We start from the raw sequence: 18767 nt of genomic DNA, 5'->3' as shown, positions 1-18767 counted from the left end.
CACGGTCATGCAAATTTTTCCATAAAAAGGCAAAGTGCTCTAAAGGAGACGACTGTAGGTTTTCTCATGAGCCGCTTAATGACATCACATCACCATGAAATTGCTGAATGAGGTGGGGGTATGAAGTTTGCTTTGTTCACCTTTCAATAGCAAGAATAAATAGGAAAAACCCTTTGGAATGACATTGATTCATCCATAAATTTATCATCAATTTTGATCTTATCCTAATCACAAGTCAAAACAAAAGACAAGCGCGGTATGTTTAACGCCAAACAAAAATCATTTGGATTAATCAGTCTCGACTCATCAAAACTACTATCCGATGAATGATAAGATTGGAGATGCTGGTTGCCCTGTCCAAACCAGGCCTCATCTAAAATGTCATCAGAACACCTACAGTTCAGAATTACTCACTTGTATGAAGGTGGAAACCTCTCAAAATCCAACCCTAACGTCCCCGTCGTGAGAGGTGGTAACAGGTCAAGCTGGCAAATAGGGCAATGGTAAAGCTCATGGGCCAATCACCCGTGTAGTGGATTTAAAAACGATTACAGAAACATTGATGAAGAAAAAGAAACACCACAACCTAGGAGATGTAGACTCTTCAAGCATACAAGCTGAAGAGGAAATGAAGCCGCATACTGAAAACATTTTGGAGAGGGTTCGGTGGAATCTGCTATCCCCTAGGAAACCGACCAACATAGCAACCTGGAACATCAGGACCATGTTCGCAGCAGGGAAAACAACAGTCATTGCTGGAGAGATGAGAAGATACAAGGTTTCCATTCTTGGCCTGTGCGAAACCAGATGGACCCAGACAGGTGAAGTCAAACTAGCCAGTGGTGAGTACATTCTCTACTCTGGACATGCAGAGGAAGCGGCACCACACACAGAAGGAGTGGCACTCATGCTCTCCAAAGAAGCACAACAGGCCCTCATCGGTTGGGAGCCCATCAGCTCAAGAATTATCACTGCAAGATTCCATAACCACCCATAAAAGAATCAACCTTCAAATCATACAGTGCTATGGACCTACCAACAATGCAGAGGAGGAAATGAAGGATAACTTCTATAACCAACTACAACATCTACGCCAGTCCAGGAAGGAAAAAGACCTAACCTTACTCATGGGTGACATTAATGCCAAGATGGGAAACAACAACAATGGATACGAACTGGCCATGGGAAGACATGGACTTGGCACCATGAACGAAAATGGGGAAAGATTTTCAGACATATGTGCTGACACCAACCTGGTCATAGGAGGCACCATATTCCCCCATAAACACGTTGATAAAGCCACCTGGATATCTCCCGACCACACTACCGAAAACCAGATTGACCACATATGCATCAACCGGAAGTTCAGACGGTCTCTCCTGGATGTGAGAGTAAAGAGGGGGGCAGACGCTGAATCAGACCACCACCTACTGGCTGCAAAACTCCAACTCAAGCTAAAGCGCCGCAATACCCCTTCTGGGAACAGAACAAAGTACAACATCCAGCTCTTCCAAGACATTGGAACAACTGAGCTGTATAAAACCACCCTTCAGAACGGGTTTCAAGCCCTGCAAGAACAACCAGTGAAGGAGTACTGGAACAGCCTGAAAAGTGTATGGAAGGAGACTGTTGGATTTGGTCCACAATTTGGGAAGCGCGCTATCCGCGCCTCATGGCAAAAGCCATAGCCAATCACCTGTTATCCAATGTACTCACCGCGTGCTCGTATTTCGTCTGTTTTAGGAAAAGTCTAAGACACTGAAACAAAATTTAGACTTACACAGGTTGGTTGAGTTCAATCACAATTCTTGTTAAGAAAGCTCTGTTTTCAGGAAAATACAATACAGCGCTGGGCCTTTCGTGCGACCATGCTCAAGAGCAGAAAGTCTCCATTCAGAAAAGGCAACGTTCAAGGTTCTTTGGTCATCTTATATTCAGTTGCACATGCCAGTGTGGGCCGAGTTTAATGGGTGATGGATGAGTCAAGGTGTGTGGCAAGTTCGCAGGAGAGTTTGATTCCATGGGAGTGGGTGCTGGTTCGGTGAGAGCTGGTTCCGTGGGGTTGGGTAATGATTACGGGTGATTCGGTGTGTGTGGGGGCTGTAGTTTTCCTTCCCGTCTTTCGGCCTTGGCGATCACCTTTGGCCGGGTTCTTGGTTGGTTTCCTCCTGCCGCTCTTCTTTTGGCACCTCTACCGGTTTTATCTCCAAGTGTCCTTCCTGTAAACCATTTTTGCACATACATCCACTTCGCCTCCTGTCGCACACCGCCCATTCATCATTCTTTCAATTGTCTCATTTTGTACGGGATTATGTGAGCTTTTGGCTGTGATTATGTGAGCTTTTGGCTGTGACATCATCAATTTATTAATGTTCCCTGACTATGCAAAGTTTGTACTCACCACCAGAGTGGTGCTCACTCTAATTTATTTTTGCAAGAACCACACGCGAGACAGTATGCCCTTTTTAAGTACTTGCAAATGGAGAGTCATTCGTCGCTGTGCGTACAGCGATGCTCGAATGAGGTCTGACTCAGGCCTTTTGCAAGAGCATTTTTATTGAGAGAAACAGGGTGGGGGTGAGAGTTAAAAAAGTTAAAGTCCCAATGATCGTCACACACACATCTGGGGGTGGTGAAATTTGTCCTCTGCATTTAACCCATCCCCATGTGATTTTGATCCATCCCCTGGGGGAGAGGGGAGAAGTGAGCAGCAGCGGTGCCGCGCTCGGGAATCATTTGGCGATCTAACCCCCCAATTCCAACCCTTAATGCTGAGTGCCAAGCAGGGAGGCAATGGGTCCCATTTTTATAGTCTTTGGTATGACCCGGCCAGGGTTTGAACCCACAACCTTCCAGTCTCAGGGCGGACACTCTACCACTAGGTCACTGAGCTGGTCCAGTGGACTGGATGGAGTTGAAGCCCTTGACCTCTAATCAAAGCATAGCAGGGACGACGTGTAGGATGGGACAAGCTAGGTTATTTATTACAGGTTACATTCCAACATAAGCATAAAACTAATCTAGCTAGGTTATATATTACAGGTTACATTCCAACATAATCATACGATCAAGAAACCCTAACATCATGTTTTTGTTTGTTTGTTCTTTTGATACTCCATGTACTTGCTTACGTCATCATATTCTTAGTTTATTCATGTTTCCAACCATATCTTTTCTTTGACAGGCAAAATATTTCCCTCTGTTCAGAACGTTCAGTAGTAATCGAAAAACTGGCGTCTAGCATTAGTCAAAACATAAGATATCATCAAGTACTGAACATTTTTAGACGTTTTTGGCAGTGTCCGTGATTTAGACAATCATCAGGCATGCATTAAACAGTTCCTAAAGGTTCATTAAGCTATTCAGGCAATATATCAAAAAACATTTGTTATTTCAAAGTGCTCAGAAATACATATCAGATCATAGTTAGAAAAATCTTTGTCGATGCCACCTGTCAAAAATGTCTAGTTATGTCTTCTTTATTGATTTGGTGTGTAGCTATAATTATATGCTCAAAATGTTTCTTTTATTGATTTAATATGTGAATATACTTGTCTGCTTATGTACTTTATTCAATGAGGTTTGAGCATATTTGTTTTTGTAGCTAGGCAGGACTTTTTGGATTTCGACCCCATTCCTTCAAGACCTGTCTGGAAGTTTTAGGGAAAAGGACAACAAACCATAAACCTTGGCTGTCAACAGAAACCTGGAAAAAATAGAAGAAAGGAGGGCCAAAAAGGACACACTAAACAAATACAAGACATGAGCGAGAAAGGCCACAGCTCACAAGGACTACGAGGAAGCAAACAAGGAAGTAAGGAAAAGTGCCAAACGGGACAAGAAAAACTACATTGAGGCACTGGCTAAAGAAGCACAGGAAGCAGCAGCACAAAACAATCTCAAGGAACTCTACATGACCACCAGGAAACTAGCTGAGAAGTTCAGACAGAACAACACACAAATCCGGAATAAAGAGGGACGACTCCTCACCACCAAGGAGGAACACCACCAAAGGTGGACAGAGCATTTCAACGAGCTGTTGAATAAACCACCGCCCGACCAAGCAATAGAGATCCCACCAGCAGCACATTAACTCAAAATCAATTGCGCCCCCCCCCCCCCCCCCAACAAGATCTGAGGTAAAGACGGCTATCATGATGCTCCGACGTGGCAAAGCCGCAGGGCCAGATGAAATCCCAGTAGAGGCCCTACATGCAGATGTTGAAACTACAACCATCATGTTCCACACATTCATCAGGAAAATATGGGAGGAGGAAGGAAACATACCAGCAGACTGGAAAGATGGGCTTATTGCTGTCATCCCCAAAAAAGGAGACCTTAGAGCAGGGGTCACCAACTCCGGTCCTCAAGGGCGCCAATCCAGCCTGTTTTAGGTGCAGCCCTGCAACAACACACCTGATTCAAATGATCAGCTGATCAGCAAGCTCTATTAAGGCTGATAGCGATCCTGATTATTTGAATCAGGTGTGTTGCAGGGGGGATACATCTAAAACAGGCTGGATTGGCGCCCTTGAGGACCGGAGTTGGTGACCCCTGCCTTAGAGACTGCAACAACTATAGAGGCATCATGATGCTATCAACACCGAGCAAAGTGCTAAGCCGCATCATCTTAGAAAGACTACGGAAAGGGGTTGATGAGGAGCTCGGAGAAAATCAAGCTGGTTTCAGAAGTGGAAGATCATGTATTGACCAAATTGCTACCCTCAGGATCATTATAGAACAATCGAGAGAATGGAACACCCCGGCTTACGTAGATTTCATAGACTTCGAAAAGGCGTTTGACAGCGTAGACCGGAAGCTATTATGGAGCTTAATGGCACATTACGGAATACCCCACAAGTTCATCAACATAATCAAAAGCTCATATCAGGACATGCAGTGCCAAGTGCTGCACCAGGGACCAATACAGAAAACATTCACCGTGGTCACTAGAGTGAAACAGGGATGTCTACTTTCCCCCTTTCTATTCCTCCTATGCATTGACTGGATCATGAAACAAACTACCCACAAGACAGGCATCCAATGGACTTTGACAGAACAACTAGAAGATCTGGACTTTGCCGACGATATTGCTCTACTCTCACAGCCACCAAGAGATACAGGAGAAAACTCAACTCCTTGAAAAAACAGCAGCAGGACTGGGACTAAAAATAAATGGAGCAAAAACCAAAGTAATGCGAGTAAACAACAAAAACACAAACCATTAACCTCAGGGGCTGCCCACTGGAAGAGGTAGACAGATTCACATACCGAGGAAGTGTAATTGCAGTGGACGGTGGAACGGAGGAAGATGTGAAATCAAGAATAGGGAAAGCAAGAACAGCATTCAACATATTAGATAAGATGTGGAAAACCAAAAACATTTCACTCAATACTAAACTCAAAATCTTCAACTCCAACGTCAAAACAGTGCTGCTATATGGATCAGTAACATGGAGGACCACCAAACACATCACTGCTAAACTGCAAACCTTCACAAATCACTGCCCAAGACGCATCCTCAGGATCTTCTGGCCCAACCGCATCAGCAACACCAGCCTATGGGACCGCACCAAACAAGAAACACGAGATACAGATTATGAGGAGGAAGTGGAGCTGGATAGGACATACCCTGAGAAAAAACAACACGGCTATAACCAAACAGGCGTTAACATGGAACCCACAAGGTAAAAGAAGCAGAGGGAAACCCAAAAACAACTGGAGAAGGAGCACAGAGCTGGATATCAAGAAGATGGGACTGTCGTGGAAACAGCTGGAGAAAATGGCAAAAGACAGACGAGGGTGGAAACTCTTCATCGATGGCCTATGTTCCGAAAGGAATGAAAAGGCCTAAGAAGAAGAAAAGATGAAGGTGGAAATGGTGACAAGGGTCAAGTTTTGATGTTCATCAGTCCATAGTATGGCAGATTAGCACTGCTGCTACTCCCCCTTCGCGTGGCAAGTGCATTGTGAGGTGAAGAAAAATCTAATGACTTCCAGAAAAGAAAAAAACATAACATAATTGTGTGGTATTGCTTCAAGAAAATAGTGTCCATTAGATGAAAATCAGATCACATTTTATGACCAATTTATGCCGAAATGCAATCTTTCCAAAGGGTGCGCAGTTAGTTGCGTACTTCTTGCAATTTCACAACTTCCAAACTACTTCCCATTTCTTTTTCTGCAGTTTATGGAATATGAAATGGAGCTTGCCAAGAAATGTGAGCAGTCTTCAGTTCACTCCGTGACAGTAGATTGTCAGGGAACAGAGACAGGGCTACCAAGTGCAGCACGATCCTTTATTGGCAAAAGGGGAAATGGGGACGTAGAACGCTGGACCTGCGGTCTGGCTGGCGTGGCTGAGCAAGTAAAAAATATTTATCTTTATCTTCAGCTTACGATGTCGATCCGTTCTGAGGCAGTGATGTGAATCGAATTTTGGTGTAAGTCGGAACAGTAATAAAATGAAACAGTACAGTAATAAATAAAAATAAAAAAACAATTCCTTTGCTTTATTCCTTTGATTGGCTTGCACACCGGAAGGGGCTTTGCAAGAGAGAGGCAACGCAACATTCCAAAATGGCGTATACCATGTGAGTGGGTCACGCCGTCTTCCTCGGTCCACAGTCTCTCTCGCTGTGTATTCTTCCACCGCGCGCATCAACTACCGTATTTTTCGCACCAAAAGGCGCACTGGATTATAAGGCGCACCCTCATTGAATTTTTTATTTTAGAAATTATTTCATATATAGGGCGCACCGGATTAAAAGGCGCATAAAATAGAAGCTATACTGCAACAAACTGAGGTTGACTCGGGTTGCGGTATGCATCCACTAGCCAATAACCAATAAGCCCTCTGTAAACAATCGCGTTTCTCAAACAATCTCCTATAAAATGATCAGAACTGACTAAAGTTCGATCTAACACTGGTACTGCTTACCTATGTTTCCCTCCATATCGATCCGTAAATTTACTCGAAACATTAACAGAGCAGCCTATTTTGACATGAAATAGCCTTGTGCGTATAGCAGCTATTATTATAGCATTAGCCACCCGCAAACTCCCATGAGCCTCAGCTCGCAGACCCCCATGAGCCTCAGCAAAGTGTAAACAATCGCGTTTCTCAAACGATCTCCTATAAAATGATCGGAACTGACTAAAGTTTGATCTAACACATTGGTACTGCTTACCTACGTTTCCCTTCCATATCAATCCGTAAATTTACTCGAAACATTAACGGAGCAGCCGGTTTTGAAATGAAATAGCCTCGCGGGTACAACAGCTAGTTGCCGTAATGTTGGGAAGCGATGCGACCTTGTAATTTACTAGTCGTACTAAAACGTACTGAAACATTTTGGCAGAGCACTGTGTACAACCAGTATGGATCAACGAATTCCTAAATTGATCCATATATAAGGCGCTCTGCATTATAAGGCGCACTGTGTTTTTTTGAGTAAAATGTAAGTTTTTAAGTGCGCCTAATAGTGCGGAAAATACGGTAGTTCCCGCGCACGTTAAGTATCTTAGAACGCTTTTACGATGCAAAACCGCTTTAAATACATGAAATGAAATACGAAAATCGGACGCACCGATACCACTTTTTTAAAAACAGATATAAGTACAAGTACTTTGATTACACTACTTGTTGACACAAGAGTACTGAAGAACACAAAAAATATAATTCCACCAAACTTAAATGTCATTTTTATTTTTCAATGCAAAAAGCAAATGTTACAGTTGACAGTGAATGACAGTAACAGTCTACTTTAAATATCTCACTTTTCTATTACTATAAAAAAAGAACCTCTTCTACATAAATAACAAATTCTTTGAAGTTTACCAGCAAAAAAATACGAAAAAAAAATAACTGAGAACGGCATAACCTTGTTTGTTCAAAGTTTTCTGTTGGCTACACCAATGACTACTTGGAAAATGTAAGTGGAAGGTTCTCTTCTTGCATGTAAAACGACTCTTTGTGGGGTGAAATTATCCTCAATCCACTGTGCTGTCAAACTAATCAGAGACACTGCCCTGATTTTGTCATCTACCTAGACGTCTTGCCTAAAACCCGTCTAAAAAGGTCTAAAAGGGAAAGTTTTTAGACATCTATCCCATAGACGTCTATGCTATAGATCAGGGGCCCCCAACCACCGGGCCGTGGACCGGTACTGGTCCGTGGGTCACTTGGTACCGGGCCACCAAGCCGCACAGGAAAAAAAAAAAACTTTCTTTTATCGACGATCAATTAATTCAGGTCAAGACGCTCATCCCGGTCATGTGACATGTTTCCCCAGTCGATCCGCAAAGCTAGCAAAAATTAGTCGGAATTTATTTTGAAAAATATAAAAAAAATTGGCGATTCTCTCCCAATTAATCCATCGGTTCAGGTCAAGACGCCCGTCTCGATCACGTAACATGTTCCCGCGAAGCAAGCAAATATGAGCAAGTAACAGAGATGTTTGGAAAGCTTCTTTGGAAAGGGAAAAAAGCCCAATGAGGAGACGGAAGAAGAATAACCCGCGACTTCTAAGAAAGAAGCTGCATTTAAAAGAACATTTCTGGAGTCCTACTTAAAATATGGATTTATCGCCACAGGTGACTCTGACGCGCCAAGCCCACTCTGCATAATATGTGGTGACAGGCTAGCTAACGAAGCAATGAAGCCTTCAAAACTGCTTCGGCACATGGAGACCAAGCATCCTGTATTAAAAGACAAACCTTAACCACTTTGGGTGTCATTGTCTCTGATTGGGACTGGCTCGTTTCTGAGAAACAAGCTCAGCCCTCCCACTAATTCAACGTAACGGTGAGTTTTATTTTTATGTCGTTTATACTTGTTTTTCTGCCAGTCGTATCATTATTTTATTTCATCGTATTTTTATATTTATTATGAATGTATTATTTATTTATATAAATGTTTTTATATAAAGGCCAGTCCGCGAAACTATTTCTGTAACCGGTCCGTGGCGCAAAAAAGGTTGGGGACCACTGCTATAGATAGATGCAAAAAACGTCTAAAAAACTTTCACAAAGACTTCTAAAAGCTGTCTATCCCGTAGACGTCTATACAGGGATGAGAATTTTCTGCGGATTTCCGTGTTTTTGTCCGTCGGAAGTATCATTTTTGTGAATCGTGTAGATCCGTTGAGAAAATTGTTGTTTCCTCGCTTACCGTTTTTCTCACATACGTTTTTGCTTAGTATTTTCCTGCTTCCCGTTTTTTTGTCGCTTTGTGCGTGCTTACTGGTTCTCTCACCTAGGTCTTTTTTGCTTCGTTTTTTCTCACTGTTTTTTTTTACACTTCCGTTTTTTTCTTGCTTACCGCTTGCTTACCGTTTCTCACAGTGTTTTTTCTCATCTACCTTTTTTTCTTGCTTAGTTTTTTCTCTTACGATTTTTCTCACTTACTGTTTTTCTTGCCTATTGTTTTTTCTCGCTTACCGTTTTTTTCTAGCGTAGTTTTACCTTCATACCTTTTTCTCACTTCATTTTTTTGTCATCGTTTTTTCTCTCGCCTACCGCTTTTCCTCGCTTTTTTTCTCATGTACCGCTTTTATCGCGTACCATTTTTCTTGCCTATTGTTTTTCTCGCTTACCATTATTTCCGCTTAACTCTGCTTAGTTGTTCTCGTTTTCTGTTTTTCTCGCTTACTGCTCGCTCATGTTTTTCTCACTGTCTCGCTGTTTTTCTCTCGCTTATCGTACTTTTTTCTCATTGATGGTTCTCGTGTTACCATTTTTTTCTCGCTTAACATTTTTCTCGCTTGTCGTTATTTCTCGCCTTTTCACATCATTCGCTAGCATTCCCCAATCCCAAGTTTTCATCCAGCTTCTTTGCCTTCACACGCAGTTTCTCCAGAAACTGCATTCTCTTCTCATTACTCATCATCCAATCAGTCAAAAGGGTCTCTTGATTGGGCCAGGAAAACTCTCTTAACTACAAATACTGCGCAGTTCAATGCAATAAACACAAAGCCCGGATGCACAAAGGCAATCAAAAAGAAAAAAAAAAAGCATGCAAGTCTGGCTTTTTCTAATAGCCCACTAGACTAAGATTAAGTATTAGATCAAACTATAAAGTGGTTACTTTTGTACAATTATCCCACAAACCATCTGTAGCTGGTGGAAAAGGCTGTGCCAAAAACAATTTGAACACTTTGACGACGTCTGTCCTCACATTTTAGCGCAGACTGGTCTAAGCGGAGCTTTGCTTGATGTCCTTGATGGACACGTGACCCCACACGATCATCTGCGTGATGCTTTGTAGATTGGCCTCTCTGTATTTGTAAGTCACCTCGTCGAGGCCGTTGATTGTGATCTGGAAATGATCGTCGGCGCACTTGATGACAACCTGAGCAACAACAAGGACACCATGCACGTGATGACTGTGAACGGCATGGCAGCGAGCAAAGGCGGGAGATGTGACGTTCACGTTGACATTTTTGGGACTCGTGACTTTTTTTGGCGAGCAAGCCTTACAGTTTTGCTAGCGATTGGAAGAAAATTCATGCTATGGTCGACATTTCTGAGTAGCATCACGAAGGGTGGGATGGTTTGAGCACTTCCTTTTGACTGACATTTCCATTCCATACTTTTTGTAGTTTGAAAAAGAAAATCACTCCAACCTTTATTAGCGGCTAGGTGCTCTTCAACCAGTAAATGTCCGCTTCCCATTGGAAACACTCTATTTTTTAAGATTGACGTATGTTCAGGGAGGTTCTACAAGATGGAATGGGTTTTGACAGACAGTTGTATGGATACGCCTTGCGCATATGAACAAACAACAAAGCGACAATTAGATAGAATTAACTAACCGGCACCAATCAAAGGTAAGGAACATTCCACATCAAAGTTTGGAAACCCCAAAACTGTAAGTGAGAGTGTGAGCAGAAATACTGTGATTCACGTCACCTTGACTTCTCGTCCGCGTCCAGAGCTTTGTGTGGGATGCTCCTCTCTTTCGTTCCAAGTTGTGTTAACTCTGGAGTACAACCAAATCTTCTTGGTTACAAAGTTCAACTTGAGGAGCAGCGCGACCACGTTGTCGGTTTCGTCGTCAGGCACAAACAGATTGATTTTAAACCTGCAACAGAGATGTACAACAGTGTATTTGTGGTATTAGCATTCTTGTGCCCGTGTGGGAGTGGCTGGGGATCCTCGTACCAATCTGCCAGTTTATTTGCTCGCCCTGTGATGGTGATGACGTTGTTCACACGGAGACCTCCCTTCAGCTCGACCGCTGATCCAGCAACCTGAAAACATGTAATCAAAACATAACTGGTCATCAAAACATCTTGAATAGACATTGCATGCGAATGCTAAGATCTGACACTGAAATGAAATTGTGTGGAAATTTTACAACTGTCTTTTGAACCTGTCCAGAAACGTGGGATGCAGTGAGAGAGAGAGAGAGAGAGAGAGAGAGAGAGAGAGAGAGAGAGAGAGAGAGAGAGAGAGAGAGAGAGAGAGAGAGAGAGAGAGAAATAAACTCACTACATTCGCTGACTTGGCGAGCTTGCTTCTGTGCAAGAGTACGCTGTCACCAGAATGGCTCTCCTCTGCCTTCTCTGAGGTGATTGCATAATGCGCTTTGGGCATCTTGCACATGAAGCTGTTGGGTATCTTGCAGCTCATCTGCTTCCATTTTCCAGCCTGAAAGATGAGCAAGAAGGATCAGTGGATCGTGCAGATGTTCTTGCAAACGGTCAATTGGCCACGCACCTTTTGCGACATCGCCACACAGTCCTTTTTCAGGTGTTTGGGTTCTTCCGGGGCCCAGTCGGTGAAGGTCACCTCGTGGCGGTCCGACCACTCAAACATGCCGAGGACAGTCTGGTCATGCAGTCCGGTCCACATATCGCTGGTGTCTGCAGAGGACAAGGGCGAGCAGATCTCTCACCCAGCGTTCAGGGGATAGTAGTTCTACAAAGACGGTGTACGCACCGAGGGCGGAAGCACTTTTCACCCACGTCTGCTCCACCTCGGAAAGGATGGACACCAGATTGGCACCCAATTTCTTACAGTCAGTTTGAGCAGCGGCCCACTCCTTCTTGTCCTCAAAAGCTTTGTAGCAGAAGCCCGCAAACTCCTCCCAGGACTCTCCCAAGCATCTCGGCTCTGCAGGTGAGATCCCGTGCGGGGTAGGCAGTAGTTGAGCACTTAACATGAAAAAATGCTCCGTGAACTCACCTCCGTCTGCAAATGTGAAGGCCTGATCCGTCGAGTCGGCATTCCTGCAGTTCGTACATGTGACAATGAGCTGGGCCTCTTATTGGTACTATGCCATAAACTTGGCCACTCACTTGAGGGAGGTGATCCCGTTCTGGGTGGAGCCAGCAAAGTCCTTCTTTGCCACGTCTTTCATCACAATACAGTCTCCTCCGATGTCGTTACGAATGACGCCGGCGTGAATAGCGGCCGCGCACACGCTTGAGTCCTGCACTCACATCAAGTCAAGAACTCAACTGACGGGTCACGATAGGGAGGATTTGATTTCCTGAGTGGTGTGTGGAAATGAAATCATCTTTCAAATGGAACTAATTTGAAAATACCAATTGAAATGTAGGTTCATCTTTGAAATGTTTATTTTTGCCAAGAGCCAGTGCCTCTCCAGTCCAAGGGTCAGCAATCACGTACCTTATTGTAGACCAAGGTTCCTGTGACATTGTGTTTGGAGTTGGCGCACTTGGGTGGGCAGTGGAACCTGCAGAAGGCGAGGACAAGCAAATTGACGACAGGCGCCCACCGTCCTGGAAACACCGGGGCAAGTGCGACTCACGTCATTGCCTTGGTCAAGTGTTGGCTGTTGAACGTGCTGTCACAGGTCATCCCATCTGTCAGACAAAAAGTGATATCAAAAGATGGTTTGTATGTTTTTACCGGCAGCGGAGGGAGAGACTCGCTTACCGTCACGTGCGCATCCCAAGAGGTCAAAGCTGAGGCCGAAGTCAACGCTGTCCTCCAGCGGCAGGATGCGGACGTACTGAGCGGAAAACGCAGAGCCAAACCGGTGCTCCCCCCCTCCGGTAAACTAGAAATAGCACTCTCATTTGTAATGGCAAGTTTGGGCGGCCCGGTCGGCGTCAGGTCGACTGGCTGGCCGCTCACCTTTTCGTCCGGGTGTTCAGTCCAGCTTTTGCCATCCAAACTCATCTTCATCTCAAAGTCGATGACCCAGGACCTTTGGTCAGTATGAGGACAGCCCTGGGTGACAATCCCGGTCACCTTTCTCACGTGACCGAGGTTCACCTGGATCCAGCTGGTGGAGGCTGCAGGACACAAGTTCGCTCAGGACACCAAACTGCCAGCGCCGAAGTAACTTTCGGTTGTCTACGTACGATCTTGTGACGGTCTCCAGCAGGAATTCTTGCTCAATTGAGCTTTCTCTGGGCTGGTGTCGCTCATAGAGGAGGAGGCTTCAAACGCTGAGTCGGCGATGCGCTTGTCCGCCTCGACCAAACTGTCAAGACACACTGAGGACAACCCAGAATCATGTTGCAATGGATCCCTGATAACTGAATCCTTGTGTTGTATTGTTCTGGGCATTGTTAGGCGCCGTCGATTCACTAGGCCAATGGTCGCCAAGCTTTTATGGCGAGTGGTCCCCTGAACCTTTTAGCCATCGCATCAACGTCCGAAGCAGAACAGACCATTCAATGTGCCGTCATACCCCAACTCTGGTCGGGAGATACCGCATTAGACAACAGAGACGTGAAGCCCACCTTTCCGTTCACAGCTGTAGACCATGTGCAGGTATTTGGAGACTGCAGGGCAGGTCTCCCGGACGCCCTCAAAAGGGTCAGCAAGACAATATTGACGGTTGTCACATTTCTGCCTGTAATGAGGGAGGGCTCCTCGCACCACACAAGTCTCTGCAAGTCACAAGGCCGAGAAGCTTATTTGGCTGCAACGGTCGTATCGTCGGACCACGGACGACGTCGCTTATGTCCTGTCATACCCTTTGTTGCGTTCTGAGTTGGACAAAGGCTGCCGCTCCTCCGTCCGTAGAAGGCCGACTGGATGCGGATGACGCTTTGACCCTCACTCTGACAAAAGAGGTCGACGTTCTTCTGGTGGTTGCACACAAGGATCTCCCGAAAACCTGCGAGCGCACCATGATGTCTTTTTTCCGTCTCGTATCTTTTGACGTCAACATTCAGGATTCGGGGAGACTTGACTTACCTTCATGGCGTGGAGGTTCGGGTTTCTGTCCTGCGAGGCAAAAGCCAAAAATGGGCATCAACCTGAATTGGCCATGAGTCACATCTTACCTTTGGCTCTTTTCTTGCACATGTAGTTTCTCTTCTTCTGGCAGTTGTCAAATTTCCAATTTCCCAGTTCACGTTTAGCGTGAAAGGAAAGGCAGCTTTCATCAGAGGGTTTACTAGGGCTATCTGTAAGGAGACGGTAGATGCTAAGCGCTCCTCTCCATTGCTCCAGACTGTCGGCAACAAATATTGGACGGCGTTTGGACCCACCTGTGGTCCAGTGGGTATAACGAAAGGGAGACCTGTCAGTCCACTTGCACCCCTCTTGAGTGATCGTGGTGTTGGTGGCCAACCACCAAGAAGAAATGTTTTTATAAGCGCTGGATAGACCTTTGGATCAAACAGAAATAAGATGACACCAGTGAATGACTTTAAGCCTATACGTATTGTAATGGCCCTCAGTGCGTCAAGGATGTTCAGACGGTTTGATCGCCGCTTTTATTATGACAAAAAAAAGGCAACAGAAAAACATGCAAACAGGATTTGCTGGTGGCCACAACTCACGCCCATGCGCCTCACACACCAACTGATTGCCAAGCGAACCAGCCCGCACAACCCACCCGCATGACGTCACTTCTCACTTCTGGCCCCGCCCTCACACGCCCAGATACAACAAACAATACAGGACATTACACTATCATGGTTATAAATTCATTTGACATTCTACTCATTCCGTTGTGGTCAACATAAAGTGGAACAGCAAATCTTTTGTCTGAATTCTTCGTCGTCATAGCGTCACAAGCTCCTCTTTTACCCCTGTTCTGAATAGTTTTGGTGCGGTCTCTTTAAATGCAAATAAGATACTTCAAGATACTCCCCTCCAGGCCGGACGTATTTGTAGTTTTTAGCGGAGGTAGCATTTCCTTGCACCGCAAACCTTTAGCTCGAATAAAAGATGTCAACAGCAGAAGACTTGTCCTTCCAACCATACATAACACGTAACAGAATAAATCCCCTCACAATATTTATGAATGCAATCAAGTTGACCTAATGCTAGCATTAACGAGAGGCTAACAAACGCATTTAACACATTCTTGCGTTCCCCAAGATTAAAACATGCAACTAGCTAATACCACTAGTCAAAATACATCCACGAGAAGTGACAACAGAGGGCACAGCGCTAAAATCAGCAGAAAGACCGATGCTAATGCTACGACAGTGAGCGCATACTATACACGCAATACGAAAGTTAAATACAGTTTATTATTTTTGCGTCATCTCAAGCTTAGCGCTTTACTGTGTCCGCCGTTTCCATAGACTGAAGGAACAGAATCTTCAATGAAACGAAGTTTTTCGGCGAAGCCTTCTCGATAATGACGAGTTTCTTTTGTATACTGTCGAGTTTTTTGTATGGCGGTCTTTTACTAGAAAAGCAAGATCTGTCAATCCCTATAGCTGTCCTTTTCTGGTCAGATGCTAAAAATGTCAAGACAGACAACCTGTTAGAAAGGTTCCTATGTTGACGTTGAAAATCAATGTACATTATTGCGTTCAATGTTGTGTTGAAAGTTACGTCACCACGCCTTAATTCTCGCGGGAGTTATATCAACTTATCGCGATTGTTGCAGCCAGCGCGCAGTGGTGGTAAGTTACAGACGGCGGGAGTTAAAGTAGCTGGTATCGACTGAGCGTGTTGCTGTGATTGTGTGCGTATTTTCCGAAAAGTGAGTATATACACTTAAGTATTACTCCTGTTTACTGTTGTGCTGTTTGTCTGTTCGCAGATTGTTGTGTGCGCGCCGTTTGGTTGGTAGCTTTGGCGCGCTCCTTTAAGTTGTCCTCGCATCATACGAGTAGCCGTTACGTAGCTCCACGGCGGCTAACGGTCGCCAGCAAGTGTGTTTTCATGTCTCGATGACTTATGTTTGGTGTGTTGTCTAGAGCAGTGGTCCCCAACCACCGGGCCGCGGACCGGTACCGGTCCGTGGGTCACTTGGTACCGGGCCGCCAGACCGCACAGGAAAAAAAGAAAATTTATATATATATATTTTTTTTTCATTGACGATCAATTCATTCAGGTTAAGACGCTCGTCCCGGTCACGTGACATGTTTCCCCAGTCGAGCCCGCAAAGCTAGCAAAAATAAGTAAGAATTTATTTTGAAAAATATAAAAAATTTGGCGAATCTCTCCCAATTACATCTGTCGGTGCATCTGAAAAATAAGGACTCTTGACACAGGGCGCTCGTATCGGTCACGTGACATGTCACCACAGTCAAGCCCGCGAGGCAAGCAAAAATGAGCAAGAAACAGATAAGTTTGAAAAGCTTCTTCGGAAAGGGAAAAACGTCCAATGAGGACACTGGAGAAGAAGAGGCTACGACTTCTAAGAAAAGGAAATCTGCATTTAAAAGAACATTTCTGGAGTCCTACTTAAAATATGGATTTATCACCACTGGTGACTCTGACGCGCCAAGTGCACTCCGCATATGTGGCGAAAGGCTAGCTAACGAGGCAATGAAGCCTTCAAACCTGCTTCGGCACATGGAGACCAAGCATCCTGCATTTAAAGACAAACCTTAACCACTTCGGGTGTCATTGTCTCCGATTACGCCTAGATGGGAACGGCTCATTTCTGAGAAAAGAGCTCGGTGCTCCCACTAATTCAACGTTTTATTTTTATGTGGCTTATATTTGTTTTTATGCCAGTCGTATCATTTTATTTCATCCTATTTATATATATATAAATATTTAAATAATAAATATATAAATATATTTATTTATATAAAGGCCGGTCCGCGAAAATATTTCTGACACGTAACCGGTCCGTGGTGCAAAAAAGGTTGGGGACCACTGCCCTAGAGTACTTCATTTATGTTTATTTAGTATGGCGGAACCGTTACGCGCAGTTAGTTATGTGATGTGTGCCGTCTATTAGTGTTGTGTGGTGTCAGAGGTTGACCATTGACTTAGTGTATTTGCAGAACCACACACTCACACACACTCACCCATGAACACTGCACACACCTGCTCTCACATCCTTACGACAAAATGTGTGCCTTTGCCAATTTGCCTGTATCCCCCTATGATCCAGTAAAGCAATCAAAACCGAACCACGTCTTCCCTCCTGTGTTCTGACCAGCACCTGGGGGCGAAAAGAGCATTAACATCCGAGCCAACCCCCTATACAGTCCTCAGCCTACACAACACAACACAACACAACCACTTGGGGTCTGGTAACCAACTGCAGGTGACGTCACAAACGTTTTCTTTGTCTTGAGCAATAAAAGACAACTGGCAAAAAAGTTCTTTCAAAATGTCACTTTCTTTGGCCTATCTAAGATTCTCAACCAACAGTACCGATCGAGCCCATATGCCTACCTAGTATGTAGGTCTGCTCCGTGTTGTCAGTGATGCTGAGCAGGTCGCCTCCGAGGCGGACGCAGTCGTCTCGCGCCTCCTGCCAGGTCTTGGCATGGTTGCGGTTGACCAGGTAGCAGATGTCCTTAAAGAGGTTCTCCACCCACGAGCCGCATTTTCCGCCCCAGCCTGCAAGCAAGACTCGCGTCACTTGAGGGCCAACTGGCCAATGACCAATCGGCCGCAGGATGGGATGCCCACCTGCTTGCGGCTCATCATGGCGAGTCTCTCGGATTTTGGCTGCAAGAACGCAAGGGGGATCAAATATGAGAGAGCAGTGAGAGGTTAAAGGGCAAAGTGAGCTGTCGTGACTTTTGGACCTTTTTTGCAGACAGATGGCTGCTCTTCAGTGCAGGGCCACTGATGAAATCGTCCAGAAGCTGACAGAGCAAAGCAGTCACCGCGTCCTGTAGACTGTTCTCCACTCAGCGTGATGTAGTCCTGCGGATGACAGGATGGATACCACTTGAGTGCGTTTGGTGTTGCAACTTATTTTCTTCAAACGTTCAGATTTTTTTTCTTATTACTGTACTCCATTTTTAACATCTACAACTACAATGTTCCTATTTTGTTCTTAGACTGTCCATCTGTAAAATTCTGCACTTTTATATGACCAGACAAAAAAAACTGTATATAACTATTTTATTCAAGCTTGTCAATTTTATTTGTCTTAAAACAACTGCAAGTTACCGTAATTTTCGGACTATAAGTCGCACCGGAGTATAAGTCGCACCAGCCATAAAATGCCCAAAAAAGTGAAAAAACCCCATATATATGTATGTAAGTCGCTCCTGAGTATAAGTCGCCCCCCCACCCAAACTATGAAAAAAAACCGCGACTTATAGTCCGAAAATTACGGTAATCTGTGTTCGTGGCCCAGCCCCTTTGAAACTTAACACATTTTTTTCTGCTCTTGCAACATTGTGACCAACCCAACTTTGGCTTTCTCATATCTCATTCTGGACACATTTTAGACAGCTGTAGGCGTTTTGCTTACTGCAGACGTTGCGTCGCTCCAGGAAAATTTGTTGTCTTTGTTCTTCTTGAGTCCCATGAAAGGCCAATATCCTTTATCATATCGTACGTGAGCTTGAGTAAAGCAGAACAAGCGCTAGTTGTAAAGATGCTGGTGATCATTGCGG

The 18767-nt window shown here is 44.7% G+C and overlaps 1 protein-coding gene and 1 long non-coding RNA gene across 2 annotated transcripts in view; both read right to left on the bottom strand.

Moving 5' to 3' along the window:
- LOC119122085 (C-type mannose receptor 2-like) overlaps positions 1 to 18767 on the bottom strand; it is a 184243-nt gene that overhangs the window by 114855 nt on the left and 50621 nt on the right. The window lies entirely within an intron of this gene.
- Positions 11171 to 18767, bottom strand: part of LOC119128384 — a 44789-nt gene continuing 37192 nt past the window's right edge. The window contains exon 3 of the long non-coding RNA XR_005098995.1: positions 11171 to 11252. This is a non-coding gene — a long non-coding RNA (uncharacterized LOC119128384). The remainder of the gene's footprint in view (positions 11253 to 18767) is intronic.

This window comes from Syngnathus acus, chromosome 1, assembly GCF_901709675.1.
Source record: "Syngnathus acus chromosome 1, fSynAcu1.2, whole genome shotgun sequence".
In the NCBI taxonomy this organism is placed as follows: Eukaryota; Metazoa; Chordata; class Actinopteri; order Syngnathiformes; family Syngnathidae; genus Syngnathus; species Syngnathus acus.
Note: the sequence above shows the minus strand (reverse complement) of the source record. Positions and strands in the feature narration are given on the sequence as shown.